We start from the raw sequence: 8,501 nt of genomic DNA on the forward strand, positions 1-8,501 counted from the left end.
TGATCCTCAGGATGCCCAAGCCAAGGTTCAGACTTGCCTCCCGGGGTAGTGGGAGGCTTGCTGTGATTGGAGAGACGGTAGCCGAGAGACTGTTGGACTTGCATCATGTCTGCGAGGTCACAGACAAGCCATCTGATCCCACTTAGGCCCTAAGCAGGGGCGACTGGAGGAACATGTGCCCCGCACTCACCCCCAGCGGTGAGGGGGCCCTGAATCCCCGAGCTGCCACTCGTGGGCACTCACTGCTCTGCTGACACCAGGACTTATTCTTTCCACTCATAGGCATCTTCTGCTGCAAAGGCCCAAATTTCAAAATCCCAGGCAGCTTTTCATGGTGCCTGAGATGCTGCTGACTTTGGGGACAAGGAAGGTGGTGAATGCTGTCACCAGCGTTCCTGAGCGCCGAGGCCCACCGTTCTCAGAGGGTGGAATTTTCTGGTTAAAGTTTCTGGTTAAAAGCTGCATTTGTACAGCTGACACAGCCTGCGGACGGGGAGAGAGAGCTGGAGCCAACCCCTTCAGATCTGGAAGGGCTTCGCAGAGATTGGGGTGTGTGGGGACGGGGAAGCATGCAGGATTTGCATAACATTTCTGTGTACCGTGACACTGGTGGCTCGTTCATCCTCCACCTCTCAGCTTGGGAGGCACCAGCAGTTCTTGTCCAGTCACTAGACACAGAAACAGGAATCGGCCCTGGGCTAGCACTAGGCTCCCGGGGCCCTGCAGGTGTCCTGGGGGTACAGAGAAGTGCGAGAAGGAAGGTACAGCTTCACTTCCTCGCACTTGCCTGGTCCCTCGGGTACCTGCCCTCTCTAGGGGCCCCCACAGCTTAGGTGGGCCCTGGGGCAGGGGCAGGCGCAGGTCCAGCCATGCCCCTCGGACAGCAGAACGTTTCCACCAGTGCTCTCTCCCCAGCCCTGTCCCATCCCATCTCTCGGCACTTTGAGGCCAGCAAACCTCCCTTCAGATCACCTCGGTGTCAGGGTGTCAGGGTCCGGTGAGCCCTTCTGCCTGGAGCGCTGCCCCCACCCCAGCTCTTGGGCACAATGACTCTCATTGTCTTCCGTCTCTTATGCAATAAGGCTTAACAGCTTGTTGGAAAGGACAGGATGGCCTGTTAAACTGAAAAATCAAGCCCTTAGGAACATAAAAACTTATTTACTCTGCTGGAGAGTGAACAGAGCCCCGTCCTCTCTTAGAAACATAAAACCGCTGGGACCTTGACACACAGCTCTTTTCCAGGGGCATTCATTCCTTTAAGATGAGGTCACTCTTTCTCAAGAAAGGACCAAAGCCTTTTCTTCACAAACACAAAAATCCACGAATCGATTCTTAAAACACGTTTTCTGGGATGAGCATTATTACTCTCATAATGGAAAAAATAATCACTCGTATTTCTGAATGTTTGAGTAGCAAGGCCTTGCAGATCGAAGCCACGGGCGACCGCGTTTCCAGGTTGGTAGGAGCAGTTTCTCGTGTTTGGATGTGAAGCCCTAGCCTGACACAATGATTCTATCACAATTGAAAAAATAGGACATTTCTTACCCCAGAAAGAGCTCTGGGCGGAGTCCGAAGACCTGGTTGATGATTCCGGCTCTTTTGCTGACTTGAACTTGAGCCTCTATTTCTTTTGTCAGGAAAGGAAACTTGCCTGCCTGCCTGCCTGCCTGCCTGCCTGGCTGCCTGCCTGCGAGGAGCCAGGGCGATGGGCCGGGCGGGCCCGGCGGAGGTTCCACCTGCCAGGCATCAGCGCTAGGTGGCCTTGGGAGGAGGTGGTGGCCAGTCCCTGCGATTTTGGTGATTCTATAGGCAAGGGTAGCAGAACGAGTCCTGCTTGAAACTCCTGCCATCCCCCAGCCCAGCGTGGGAAAGGCGCCTTCCGAAGGGAGTAAGACCGCAGCCACAGGGCGCCCGGGCGGCTCAGTGGCTGAGCACTTGCCTTGGGCCCAGGGCTTGATCCTGGGCTCCCTGCAGAGAACCTGCTTTTCCCTCTGCCCCTGTCTCTGTCTCTCTCTGTGTGTCTCTCATGAATAAATAAATAGAATCTTAAAGGGGCGGGCTGGGGTGCAGCAGCCAGAATGAGCCCTGAAGAAGCAGGGGCCAGGAGGGGGGACTGGCGGAGGTCAGGTTTGCTGTAACTTCCTTTGTGGCATCCGTGAGAGAGCTGCCCACCTGGCAGTGAGGCCAGGAGGAGTGATTTAAGAAACCTCACTGCTCGGATTCTCCCCCTTCTCAGCATGTCCCCAGGCCCGTGGGAGACATGTTCCACTGCCAGGCACAGAAGTTGTCATACCCCTGCATTCTAGGACTTCCCTTCTAATCCTGCTCCTTAAAAAAAAAAAAGAAAAGAAAAAAGATTTTATTTTTTAGGTAATCTCTATAGCCAACGTGGGGCTTGAACTTACAACCCAAGATCAAGAGTCACATGCTCTACCAACTGAGCCAGCAGGTGCTCCTAAGCCTGCTCCTTAAAGATGGGAAGTGTGTGTCTTTCCCCCTCTTCAGTAAGGCTTACTGGGGTCTGGGTGGCAGATTGTTGCTGTCCTAAAGAGCTGCTTTCACTGGATTCTGTCTTAGTGTGTGACGTCGTAGGCTCCTGTCGAAAGTGCCAGGAGAAACCATTTGTGCCCACACAACTTTCTGCAACATAAGCACTTTCCTATATCAGAAAACATTTATCGAGAAGATTAAAGTTGCAAATAACTGCTCACCACAGGAACTTCCTCCTCATAACCATTTAAACATTTAAACAAATACTTGATGGTTCAACCGGTCAGTAATTAACACCAAACAATTGTTTACTTCCCATGACTCCCTGCAACCTTCGCCTCAGTGAGAACCCTCTCCTGTGTTCACCAGTCTTTATTATACTGTACGCCTTACTCAATTCTAATCAAGGGCCTGCAGAGAAAATCTTGCCTTATACTGGACCTCAAAACCCCCAAACCCCTCACCTACTGAGACTCTGTCAAGTTTGTGACCTCATTTATCATGATAAAGCTGGCAACTCAGTTTTCCCTTTCCAAAAAATAGTTTTGGAGGTATTTTTGGAGATCTAGTGTTTGACAAAGGATATGGTGAGAAAAAGCATCCGTTGTCTGCATTGATTAGAAGGATATTCTTCGCCTTAGCAGAAAGACTTCTATTCATTTACCTTGACCTAATTCATGGCATTATTATACGTTTTGTACACCATCTCCAGTGTGTGGAAGGAGGAAGGTATTTTTTTAAATCTTTTTTTTTTTTTTCCTGAGAGAGAGAGGGATAGAGAGAGCATGGAGGTGGTAAGTGCTTGCACTTCCTGAAAAAATTGTTTCCACTGAATCTTTGTCTCAGGATCTGTTTCTGGGAGAGCCCAAACTAAAAGAGGTACAAGCAAACAAAAAAGAATAGAAACCAATAAAGTGCCTGACATATTATAAATATTCAAATACATGTTGGTTATATTACAGAGACAACCACGGCACAAAGTATATTCTCAATGTTTAGCCCAGAGCTGAGCACATAGTAGATATTCAGCAAATGCTTGGAGAGGGAGAAAACAGCCTAGTCAAGCACAGGTTGGGTAATCACCTAGTGGGGGTACCATTGAGAGGTTGAAGGATCATCAGGTAAGATAGCCTTTGAATATCCACAGATTCAGAGTTCTATGGGTGTGACTGTTGCCACAGTTGTGGGGAGCCTTCTAGGTGCTAAGAGTGGGGGTTAGCCTGGGATTTTCACTTAACCTCTCATTTTCCATCGAATTTCCCACAAGATTTATCTTAAACAGCTTTGTTAAAGTGCAATTTATATATCATAATTTTTACCACCTTCAGAGTTGTACGACTATTACTACTATTCAGTTCCAGAATATTTTCATCACTAACCATTTCCTCAAAAACTTGTAGCATGAATCAGCACTTCATTCTTTTTGATTGCCAAATAATATTCCATTGCGTGGATATACCATATTTTGTTATCCATTCCTTAGTTGATGAGTATTGGGCTATTTCCACTTCCTGGCTATTATGAATAATACTGCTAACAACAGTCAGGTACATGTTTTTGTGCATTCAAATGTTTTCATACATGTATGCACACACACACACCCTAGGAGTAGAAATGCTAGATCATGTGGTAACTCTGTGTTGAACTTTTTGAACACTATTTTGCAAATCTACCAGTAATGAAGGAGGGTTCCAATTTCTCCTTATCCTCACTATTCTTTTTATTACCTCTTTTTTTTAAGACTTTATTTATTTATTCATGAGAGACACAGAGTGAGAGTGAGAGAGGCAGAGACACAGGCAGAGGGAGAAGCAGGCTCCATGCCGGGATCCTGATGTGGGACTAGATCTTGGTACTCCAGGATCATGCTGAGCTGAAGGCGGACATGCTTAACCACTGAGCCACCCAGGCATCCCCCCCCCCTTTTTTATAGCCATCCTAGTGAGTATAAAGTGGCATCTTATAGTTTTGATTTATAATTTCCTAATGACCACTGATGTTGAACATATTTTCATGTGCTTATTAAACATTTGTATATCTTATTATGAGAAATGTTGATTCAAATCCTTTACCATCTTTAAATTGTGTTTTTTGGTCTTTATTTGGTATAGTTTAATATATTTTAGTAGCAAACTTACAGTAACAGCACAGAAGACAGACAACATTAAAAACATGTACTTGCATGTAGGACAACTCAGAAAAGTATAAAGAATGTGTTGTCTCTTTATTCTTGGCTTGTTAAGTGATCTTTATATATTCTGGATATTGAACCTATATCGGATACATAATTTGCAAATGTTTTCTCCCATTCTGTGGCTTGTCTTTTTACTTTCTTCATAGAGTCTTTGAAGCACAAAAGTTTTCAATTTTGATGAAATCCAATCTATATTTTGCCTTTGGTCACCTGTGCTTTTGGTGGCACAGGTAAGAAACTGTCGCCCGTCTAAAGGTCATGAAGATTAACACCTCTATTTTCTTCTAAGAATTTTATAGTGTTAGTTCTTATATTTAGGTCTTTGATCCATTTGAGTTAATTTTGGTACATGGTGTGAGCTAGTAGTCCAACTTCATTTTTTTGTTTCATTTTGTTTTAAAGGTTTTATATATTTATTCATGAGAGAGAAAAGCAGAGACACAGGCAGAGGGAGAAGCAGGCTCTATGCAGGGAGCCCGACGTGGGACGCCATCCTGGGACTCCAGGATCTCACCCTGAGCCAAAGGCAGGCACTAAAGTGCTGAGACACCCAGGGATCCCCCAACTTCATCCTTTTGTATGTGGATATCCACTTGTCCCAGAACCATCTGTTACAAAGACTACTCTTTCCCTCATCAGATTGAATACGCTTGTCAAAATCAATTGACCATAAATGTAAGACTTTCTTTCTGCACTCTCTACTCTACTTATCTATATATCTATCATTATCTCAGTGTTACAGTGTTTTGATTACTACACTTTGCAATTTTGAAATCAGGGTGTATATGTCTTCTAACTTTATTCTTTTTCAATATCGTTTTAGCTATTCTGGGTCCCTTGCATTTCCACATACATTTTAATATCAGTTTGTCAATCTCTGTAGAAAAAAACAGCCAGGATGTTGATAGGGATTGTGTGTGATCTGTGAATCAATTTAGGGAGTGTGGCTATCTTAACAATATTAAGTCCTTCAGTCTACAAAAATGGGCTATCTCTCCATGTATTTTTTTCCTTCGGTTGTCTACAATAATGTTTTTTTTTTTTTTAATTTTCAGTGTACCAGTATTGCACTTCTTTTGTTAAATTTGTTCTGAAATATTTTCTTCCTTTTGATGCTATTGCAAATGAAATTCTTAATTTCATTTTTGATTTTTCATGGTTAGTATATAAAAATGCAGTTTTATGATCCCACAAAATTGTAAAAATCTGTATCTTTCCTTTTAAAATCGAGAGTTGTCATTTCCAAGGAATATTTTGTCCATCTTAAGGCATGGGATTCTTTGAAGCCTGCCACGGAGCACCAAAAGCTGGCTGCTGTCCTTGAGAAATTCTTGGCATGGGGAAGTAAAGTGTGTGATTTACATAGTCCAGATAAGGCAGGTTTACACAGCCATGCACTTTAAGAAATGAGAAATCCCTGAGCAAAGAAAACAGATCTAGGGGTACTACAAACAGCTTACACAGTGAAATATTAAACTCAAAGAGCTGAAGTATGATGGGAACAGGGGAAGTGCCTCTTAAGAAAAAAACTCATGAGAACCCACCCAGGGAAAATAGGGTATGCATGCTAGTACCAACTTTGGACATGGGCTACAAAATTTAAAGCTTTAAGGGATCATGGGATCATCTAGACTGCTCCCCTGAATTTACGGATGAGAACACTAGGTCTAGAAAGGGAAGTGGTAGGATGTGCTACACAGGAGAAAAAGCAAAGGATTTAAAAACAAATGCCTGGGTCATCACTACCAGGAGACTTTGGGAGAGGGTCCTTAGCTGCTGGCAGCTTCAGTTCTTTCTCTGTAAAAGGAGAAAAATGTTGTGTGCCTTGTAGGGTGGTCATTAAGGAATCAGTGATTCAATGAGTCACCAGTCTTTCCTGGCACCATGTGCCAGGCACTGTGCTCAGTGCTGGGGACAGAGTGGGGAACAAAAGAGACACAGTGCATGACCACAGAAGAGTGGATTTAGGGCAAAGCTTAAATGACACAGGCTCAACTCTGTGTTTCTTGGGCTCAATTTAAGTTTCATTTAAATTTCCTGTGGGCAGGGACCTACTGCATTTACTTCTAAGCCTTGAGTGCCTGGCACATGCCTGGCACCTTTTAGATACTCAAAATAAGTCCATTGAACTAAACAAATTTTCTTTTCTTACCCCAAGACAAAGGAGCACTTTAGACCCTGAAGGGGAGAACAGGGTTTGTCCCGCAAGAATAGAACATTTCAGGAGGAGGTGATGACCAGCGTGGGACCTGGCAGGAGACCAGGTGTTGGGCCAAAGGAAAAGGCACATCATCAGTTGAGCTAGGATTTATTTTATTATTTTATTTTATTTTATTTTATTTTATTTTATTTTATTTTATTTTATTTTATTTTATATTTATTTTTAAAAGAAAGATATCCTATGATAAATTTAAATTTCTGGTCCCTTTTCCCTTCCAGTGACATCTACATATGAATGTATTTTCTCATCAAAGGAGTCATTTATTCGTAGCCATGTAAGCTAAGTTTTAAAAAAGTTAAAAATAGACCTGCCCTACAACCCAGCAATTGCACTGTTGGGGATTTACCCCAAAGATACAGCAGCAATGAAACGCCGGGACACCTGCACCCCGATGTTTCTAGCAGCAATGTCCACAATAGCCAAACTGTGGAAGGAGCCTCGGTGTCCATCGAAAGATGAATGGATAAAGAAGATGTGGTCTATGTATACAATGGAATATTCCTCAGCCATTAGAAACGACAAATACCCACCATTTGCTTCGAGGTGGATGGAACTGGAGGGTATTATGCTGAGTGAAGTAAGTCAATCAGAGAAGGACAAACATTATATGGTCTCATTCATTTGGGGAATATAAATAATAGTGAAAGGCAATAGAAGGGAAGGGAGAAGAAATGGGTAGGAAATATCAGAAAGGGAGATAGAACTTAAAGACTCCTAACTCTGGGAAACGAACTAGGGGTGGTGGAAGGGGAGGAGGGCGGGAGGTGGGGGTGAATGGGTGACGGACACTGAGGGGGGCACTTGATGGGATGAGCCCTGGGTGTTATTCTGTATGTTGGTAAATTGAACACCAAAAAAATAAATTTATTATTAAAAAAAAGAAGAAGTAAATATAATGTGTGTCAGCATCACTCTGAGAAAAACATAAAAGCAGTTCTGTGTATATTCTCACAAGCCTGAGCCCATCCAAACTGGGATAATAAGAATTCTGAAGGTAACATGACTATGGAGAAAAGGGAATAACATCAGGATCTGGGTCAGGAGTCCAGGCCTCTGTGAATCACTGTAGATTTCTTCATGGGCAGGACCCTCACCCTCCTTGCTGGGTTCACAATAGCTTGAGGCAAGCAGTCCTGTTGGGAGGGCGCAGAGGGAGCAGGAGCCAGGCTGGGAGCCCTGGACAGCTGATTACCAGGGGCCACATGGCAGGCATTACACAGCGCCAGCCAGGTTCCCCGGCCCTCCTGGCCTCATGAAATCAGCCCTCTGTAGACGTTATGAATGAGAGCAAAAAAGAGTGGATTTCGACAGCAATTCTCAGGTGAGAATCTAGATGCTTGGGTTCGAGGTCTGGCTGTTTCTCAGTGGCAGTGTGACCTTGATGGAGTCACCCCAATTCCCTGAGTATCAGCTCCCTCACTTGTAAGATGAGAAGCTGGAACTGGGTCAGACATAACAAACATCCAAGGGGCATGCCTGGCTCCTGTGTCTCGTCCACGGTGGACATCAGTAGTCTGTCATCCTTTGCTTCCGTACCACTTGGCTGCCCGAGGGACCCCTTTACACACCGGAGCCACATGGAGCCAGCACCAGGCA

At 44.5% G+C, this 8,501-nt stretch overlaps 1 long non-coding RNA gene across 1 annotated transcript in view; it reads left to right on the forward strand.

Moving 5' to 3' along the window:
• Positions 1–7,565, forward strand: part of LOC129519916 (uncharacterized) — a 49,440-nt gene extending 41,875 nt beyond the window's left edge. Inside the window, exons 3-4 of the long non-coding RNA XR_008666449.1 lie at positions 5,087–5,359; positions 7,124–7,565. This is a non-coding gene — a long non-coding RNA (uncharacterized LOC129519916). The remainder of the gene's footprint in view (positions 1–5,086; positions 5,360–7,123) is intronic.
• The last annotated feature ends 936 nt before the right edge of the window (positions 7,566–8,501 follow it).

This window comes from Nyctereutes procyonoides, unplaced genomic scaffold (genome assembly GCF_905146905.1).
Source record: "Nyctereutes procyonoides isolate TBG_1078 unplaced genomic scaffold, NYPRO_anot_genome, whole genome shotgun sequence".
NCBI lineage: Eukaryota > Metazoa > Chordata > Mammalia > Carnivora > Canidae > Nyctereutes > Nyctereutes procyonoides.